The sequence below is a fragment of the Prionailurus viverrinus genome, chromosome D2 (genome assembly GCF_022837055.1).
Source record: "Prionailurus viverrinus isolate Anna chromosome D2, UM_Priviv_1.0, whole genome shotgun sequence".
NCBI classification, from domain to species: Eukaryota; Metazoa; Chordata; class Mammalia; order Carnivora; family Felidae; genus Prionailurus; species Prionailurus viverrinus.
The window spans coordinates 69,327,617-69,335,730 of NC_062571.1; the positions used below are offsets into that span (position 1 = coordinate 69,327,617).

The following is an 8,114-nucleotide window of genomic DNA, read 5'->3' on the forward strand; positions in this document are numbered from 1 at the left end:
GAGTACACAGGAGGGGCAGAGGGAGAGAGAGAGAGAGAGAGAGAAAGAGAGAGAGAATCCCAAGCAGGCTCTTCACTGTCAGTGCAGAGCCCGATTAGGGGCTCAAACTCACAAACCATGAGGTCATGACCTGAGCTGAAATCAAGAGTTGGTCGCTTATCTGACTGAGCCACCCAGGCTCCCCTCTCGTTAGGATGATTAAAAAATAATAAAAGAAAGAAAAGAAAAGTAAAAGAAAGGAAACAATAATCTCAACCATCTACAGATGTAGGCAGACAGGTAAACTTCGGACTCTCCAAACTTATTTTAGTATCTTATTATGCAAAGCATGTTATGAGCACCAGCCCAGCCCACTACCTACAATAACCCAGGAGTCTGTTAGAAATGCTGACTCTTAGGATCCCCCCCAGAATCTGCTTTTCACAAGGTACTCTTGGGATTCTTATGCGCATTACAATTTCTATGGCTTTGGTACTTTTGAGTTCTCAGGGCTGAAATCTGGGAGCAATCCTAAATTACATGCCAGACTAGACCTCTAGAGCCACACAGAGAGCGACTGCTGATGTTCTGAATGACGGTTTAGTTCCCAGACACAAGGGGGACATATTTCTGTGAGTGACCGACCTTCTTTTGTATAAGTGGCTGCCTCTGGCCCAGGGCTGTGGGTGAATCAGAGCATGTGATTTAGTGGACAAAGGACATATATTTAGAAAGAAAATGATTGCCAAAAGAAAGGAGGGTAGGAAGAAATAATATTACTCATATCTGTTTTTCATTATAAAATAATATTGCTGTTTTGCATGCTTTCTAGATTCCTTAGGGTATTCTATTGCCACTTGGAGGGTTTTTTTTTCCTTTTTACATATTTAGAAGCTATTTAATAGAAACGTTACCGCATGGGAACAAAAATATTTTTCTCACAAAATGTTCCCTTTCAATAAGTTGCCACATAGTTTTGTTCCATATGGTGCTTTATAAACTAACAGTGTCTGTAGGCAATGCAATTGACTTAGCAGCAGAGGGGGAGACTTAGATGTTTCAAGTAGCTATAGCAATCCATGTCAAAGGACTTTTTTGCTTTAGACAAAAGATAACTGATGTTTAATTTAAAAAAACCCGAAAAATCCCATGTACTGTTAAAGAGGGGTTCAAGCTAAATCCCCAAAAAAGACTGCAGAGTAAGTGCATCTTTTCATTTATTTCATTTGTTCATCAAACATTTACTGATCTTTTACTAGGGATGCAAAGATGAACAAAACATTGTCCATGGCACTAAGAAATGCCCCCTGTAGGGGAAGAGGAAGAAAGAGGACAGCAAAGGATGACAAGAGCTTTCAGAGATGTGGGATCCCTGGGAGAATACCTAGGGGTTCCTAGCAAACCTGATAGGTGAGACAGGAGCTGAGGGAAGTCTTCCCCGAAAATGTGAACCCTGGTGGAAACCTTTAAAAAAGCAAGTCATAAAACCACTCCCTCATTTCCTTCAGGGCTCTGCGCTGTATCAGTGAGGTCCTCCCTGACCATCTGTCTCAAGAACAATCAGTAGCCATCCCAACCCCCAGCCTTTTCTGTCCTTTTACTCTGCTTTTTTTGCTCCAGAGCACTTACTACCATCCATGGAAGCCAGCCTTCGAGAGAGCCCCGACGATCTCTGCGTCTTGGTATTCTTGCCCTCGTGTAGCCTTCTCCCACTTTTATCAGGGTTAGGGACAAGAGAATACAACAGAATCAGTGACATGTCACTTCCAAGATGAGGTTATCAAAGATACCATGGCTTCTGTCTTAACCCCTCTTTCTCTTGGATCACTCACTGTGGAGAAGCCAGCTCTCAACTTGAGAGCATCTCTCTGGAGAGGTCCACATGGTGAGGAACATGATAGGAAAGGAAGGAGGGAGATCTCCCCAAGCCAGGCAAAGCTTTAGACAAGACTGCACCCCCTCCTGACAACTTGACTACAACCTCAAGAGAGATCCTAAGCCAGAACCATGCAATTACTCTGCTCCCAGACTTCTGACTCTCAAGAGCTTTGAGGTAATAAATCTTTGTTGTTTCCTAAATTTGGGGTAATTTGCTACACAGTAATACATAACTAAAATGCCATCTCGTACATTATAGGTTTACTTGTTTATTTACTTATTGTCTCTCTTCCCAAGCAGGATGTGACTTCCATGTGAAAACACCTTTGCTTTGTTCACTGTAATACCTCTAGTGCCTGTAACAGTACTTAGCTTACACTAGGCGCTGAATATCTATTTGTTGTATGAATGGCTGAAGCCTACAGTTATTCTAATGGTTTGAATGAGGAGTTACAGTGTTTTCACGTATGTGGGAGGTCCTCAGCATGAGAAGGACTAGCCTTATATCTCTTGTGATCTAACCAGGTTGGTGTTTTGTAAGTGAGGAACTCCACCTTTAATAGAAAGAACCCAATTAGGCTCACCAGAGAACAAAAGCAGAGGCATGACATCTGACATTTTCATTTACCCACACCTCACAGGATAACAGATTTTTCCTATTTAGGCTCTCATCAAAGCCCATGGCAGCACACCGCTGCTGGGACTGGCCATCAGAACTAAAAGCTGCGCTTCCAGGTATTTATGGTCCCTGAAATCATAGGCCCAAACAAACTCCATGGAAATCAAAGTCCAACCCTCTTCTCTAATTGCCTAGCCTTGGGTTCTGTAGAGCCAGTGATGGCTGGAGGTTTTCAAAGCTGGGAAAATTGTGGGATCCCAAAGGTCAAGAGTCCAAAGACACACATGGAGACTGAAGGAGAAGGCTGATCATGGGCAGTCCCCTGAGTGGGGATTGGGGCAAAACAGAAGCAAACCAGGAATGCCTGAGCAGAGTCCTAAGTCATAGCTTTCTGTAGTCAGTGGTTCTCAACCCTACCTGCCCCATCAAATCACCTAGGGGACCAAACCGCATTGTTTTTTAATTCTTATTTCTTACTTGAAGCCTCAGCTATCCCCACTGTAAATAATTCCTTTAGCTACGTGTACTCTCCTTTAGCAACCTTCTTTTGAATGTGAGAGAGCTCACTCATCCACTGAAGAATAAGGATTCTTTTGGTCCTTCATACTGCCAACTCCTTTGCAGATGGCACCAACCATCTGGGCTGGTTCTACCCTTGTGCTTCCATATTCAGAACGTCCCTGGACTTTTAAATTCTCTCTGGATATCCTATTCTGGATGGGATCAACCGAGGCAAGAGAGTACTAAATGGATGTTTCCCTGTCACTAAAAGCAAAACAAGGGACAGCTCTTAGGCATTTGCAAAGATCTTTGGGGGGAAAATGCTTGCATCTGCAATCAGAGAACATCCATCTTACACAGGTTCTCTGTGTGCAAAATTCAACTCCCCAGCTCCTGATTTTCATTAAATATTTCATGTGTGTGGGGAATATTGTCAACATTACTAATGATGTTTCTGTTTAATTTCTTGATATCATGTATCATCAAATAAACCCTGGGACAGGAGTTCTGACCAATTGGAAAAGACCTCACAGAGAAGGGTAGGTTGTTTCTGTAAAGGGACGGATCTCAATTTCCAACAAGCAAGAGCCTGAGAAGGTATGAACCTGGCAACTTGGCAGGAAACATTATGGAATGTAGTTAAATATTCCCAGGACAAAGGCTCGCTGTTTCAGATTTCAGATTTCTGCACAATGTACCTCCTTAAATCAGACAGGGGGAGGCATGCCATGAAAATTGCCACCTTCCCTTTGAATGGACATTTCTCTGCTTGGCTGTCCTGCACTGGACTGTGGAATTATGCTGATCTCAGATGACATACATCTCAACAGATAGAATGTGTAGATCCCCACTTAGTCCCCATCTCAAAATAAACCATATGACAGTTCAGAATAAAAGGCAATGAAAGGGAATAAGCAGACTCACAGGAAATTGGTAGAATGACGAAAGATGCATGCACACACAGAGACTCTAAATCATGCCACGCAATTTCTTTGCTTACTTCTGTTCTCATCTCTCAGAGGAAAACCTAGATCTAGCACATTTTCTACCTGCTATTTCTCTAAGGAAATGAGATTTGAGGCATGATAAACTATAAAAGAAGTGTGTTTAAGCAAACTGCTTACAGTCTTCCAAGTATTTCTAGTTTCTGCTCTAGAGGGAAACATGGGAAAAATTCTAACAAGTTAAGAGAAACAATCCTGAAGTGGATTTGGGACAGAAGAATATTTATTGCATCTTCAAAATGTTTTCTTTGCTTTGTTTATTGTTTGGGAGAAGTAGCCTTAAAGGGGGGGGGGGTGGGGGTAAGGTTGTGGATTTCTAGAGACAGGAAGAGTGATTGGACAAATTGTTGATTTGAACTAATTTTTTGGTGTCTTCTGTATGAAGTTAATCAGGAAAGTTTCCACCGTGTTCTGCTACTTGGAAACCTTTAATGGCTCTCCAGCACCCACAGGAAAACTCTTTGAGTTTGGATCCCACCACGATGCCGCACCAACTTTTTTTTTTTTTTTTGGTCACTTACAACTGTGCAATGAAGACGCTCCATTTTAGCTGAGGGATTTGTCTTGCCCTAGTAGTTCAGAGCACTGTATTTCATATCTCAGTCCCCTCCCCCATGTATTAGCAATTATACAATCTTGGATAAGTTCCCATGCCTTCTGACCTTCCATTTCTACATCTGGAAACTGAGGGTGATTATAGGCTAAATCTCATAAGGTCGTTGTAAGGACTGTATATAGGGACCAGAAGTCCCAGTTTGTCCAGGCCTGAGAGGCATGTGTAGTATGCAGAACTTTTAGTTGCCAGAAAGGGACAATCCTGCACAAACTGGGATGAGTTGGTCACTCTATGACATATCACAAATAAAACCTTTACAACTGTGCTTAGGGATGAAGTTTTGAGGTGATGGTGGTGTTTGGAACTGACGGCCAAGAAAGAATTTTTTTTTAATTTGTTTAATGTTTATTTTTGAGAGAGATACACAGTGCAATTTGGGGAGGGCAGAGAGAGAGAGAGAGACACACAGAATCCGATGTAGGCTCCAGGCTCTGAGCTGTCAGCACAGAGCCCGACGCGGGGTCAAAGTCACAAACCATGAGATCATAACCTGAGCTGAAATCAGACAACCAACTGAGCCACTCAGGTGCCCCCAAGAAAGAATTCTTGAAGATGCCTTTGGTGCCAAAAGGTGACTTTATTAAAGCACAGGGACAGGACCCGTGGGCAGAAAAGAGCTGCCTCTCACCATGAGCAGAGACTGGTTATACACTATGGAGTTGGGGGAGGTAAGGTCAAGGGGAAGTTTCCAAAGGGATTTTCATATGCTAAAGTAGACTCACAGGAGACTGGAGGCCTAGCTGTTGTCAAGCTAAGGTTGTTTTTGCCTCTCGCAAAACATTAACATTAAGGCAGTGGGGAGTTCCTGGAGAAACGTTTTACTCTGCCAGCCTTATTTGTCAATGGGCTGCAGGTCAGAAGGAAATTTAATTTTATCTGCCATTTCCTTCTGCCTTTGTTTCCCACATCACTTAGCACATAATAAATATGATAACAATCATTTTATATATATATTTCATATATATATTTCATATATATTTCATATATATATTTCATATATATTTCAAATATATTTCATATACATATATATATATATATATATATATATTTCACTTCTTCTTTCCTAAACATGCTTTGCATTTCCTGCCACTCCATTGCCCATATTTCCCTGACCAGACTGGATACCAGTGAGGGGGGCCTCATGTCACTCAGACTTGGAAGGCTTCTGCAGCTCCTGGGAGAATGCCTGTCACATGGTCAGGGCGTACCCCTATGCATGCTTATTGGAATATTAACTAACATCCATTGTTCTCCTTAGGGAAAAATTCACATCTGTGATTATATTAAATGTGCAGAAAAAAAATCTTGCACTGAAGGTATTTGCTGCCAAAGAAGCAAACTCCTGCCATGGTGGCAAATCTCGTACTTGCTGTTTATTCACTTTCACAATTGCTAATGAAGGGTGTCAGTATTTCCTCAACTATCACAGCTATAGCGCCATATCGTTCAGAGGAATCAGACTTTCTTTTTAGTTCCTTGTAAAATTGCTCAAGGATTTTTTTTGGCATCCCCAGAAGAAATTCTGACACTGTAGGGTCATGCTTTTGCATTCAGTGGAATGTTTTAGAATGTTCTTTTTGGAAGAGATTGTATTTCACTATTTCCTTTGTGTAAATATAACACTTAATTACCAACACAAAGAAACCATTCTCTGAGAACTAAATTGCTTATTAACAAAAGATTTGAAATGGACTTGAGTTTCAAAAGGGAACAGAAGAAATTGAAGACATGTATCTTTAAACAATAATTATACAGTTGAAAATAATATACTGAACGTAATTTTGCAGATTCAATTTACTTGTTATTGGAGGAAAGACAGAAGATTAATCCTATAAATTTAAAAGTGTCTGGATTTTTTTTTCAAAATTTGACTTAAAATGTGATATTTCAACTATGCAGGTTGTGTTCCTTATCCCACAGCACAATGGGCAATTGTTTGAAGAGAGAAGTCTACCTTCAGGGTGACAGGCTCAGAAAAGTTTAAGAGCAAACAATCCTTTTATTTTGCTTATGTTTTTCCATCCATTACAATTGGAACCACATGGAATGCTGATTATTCAATTTTCAGAATCATGCTTATTATATTTTCCATCTCATTCCAGAGTTCATTGAATCTGAGACCCAACCATAACGTGCAGATGCAATTGCTATTGTTTTCTCCCATTAGTGCAAGCATATGTTATTTCTCCTGTTCCAATTCTTAAAATAAAATTTTCATTAATATGAGCTTTAAATCTGAATCCAGTATGACTGACAGGCTCTGAATGCAATTTAGAGAGATGGCATTAGTGTCTAACAGGACTCGGAGAGGTAGAGTTTAAGGTAAAGATGTTCTCTGACCACCAGGGCAAGATAACTGGGTCAAATGGGCTATGAGGATTCTTTAATGCCAAGCCCTTCCTCAAAGGAGATGCATAGCCACGGCCTCCCTGGGTCCTGGAGTCTTGATGAAAGAGTCTGCAGTAATCATCAGCCACAGAGTCTGGGTAACGAGGGCCTTCTATGATCTGGAAGGTTCCTCCATGCCATCCCCATCTCTTCACCCGTGCTCTGTTTCAGAATAAAGATGTCAAATAGAAACAAATCAAGTAAGACCAAACAAAAACCAAAAACTTCACATATTAAAACCAAAATTTGTCGTATATACCCTGGATTCTATAGACATTTAGTGTAACTGACATGTTTTTCATGTAATATATGGCAGAATTGATTTTTTGACTGATGGCATAAGGGTGCTACAAAATAGTGGCTAAGAATACGGGCTTTACAGCTGGATAAATCTGGTTTTAAAACAGGTCCTGTCACTAATTAGCTTGGTGATCTTGGACATGTCCCATCAACACTCTGGCCCACTTGCTTCGGTCTCCTCATCTTTGATGGGGGAGAGTGGTCCTAGTGGGGGAGCTGCTTCATGCTAAGAGCCCCCATGACCCAACACCCTGATGCTCATGTTGCTGAGTCTGCCCAGTTCTCTACTCTTGCCCTAAGCAGGCTCAGCTCTAGAACATACTTGATAGCCACAACCATTAAAGGTGGTGGTGAAGACAGGTGTTACATTTCCTGTTTTGCAGACAAAGACATTGATGACGTTTGGGGATGATGGGGGTTCATGGGGTCGGGAGCTGATGGCCAGGAAAGAATTCTTGAAGACGTCTTTGGTGCAAAAAGGTGATTTTATTGAAGCATGGGGGACAGGACCCATGGGCAGGAAATGCTGCACTGGGGTTGTGATGGGTAATTCATTATATAGCCTCAGGTTGGGAGGGGGTCAGGGACAGCATAAGTCTCTAAGGTATTTTGGAAGCAAGGTTTCCAGGACATCGAGGGGCTAGGTGTTGCTAGGGAAATACCATTTATTACCATTTAATGAAACCTCAGTCATGAGACCCTTCAGATGTATATTGAGGGGAGCCATAAGCCTGGAGTATGATTGGCAGCATATATCTTGGGACAGCTGAGATAAAGGAAGTAGACTTACAGGATTCTCAAGGGGTCAGGATGATGTTGAGCAAAGGTT

The 8,114-nt window shown here is 41.5% G+C and overlaps 1 long non-coding RNA gene across 1 annotated transcript; it reads left to right on the top strand.

Moving 5' to 3' along the window:
* Positions 1–2,543: 2,543 nt before the first annotated feature.
* On the top strand, positions 2,544–4,458 carry LOC125148079 (uncharacterized). The gene is made up of 3 exons (XR_007145412.1): positions 2,544–2,592; positions 3,480–3,516; positions 4,367–4,458. It is a non-coding gene; the product is annotated as an uncharacterized LOC125148079 (long non-coding RNA).
* The last annotated feature ends 3,656 nt before the right edge of the window (positions 4,459–8,114 follow it).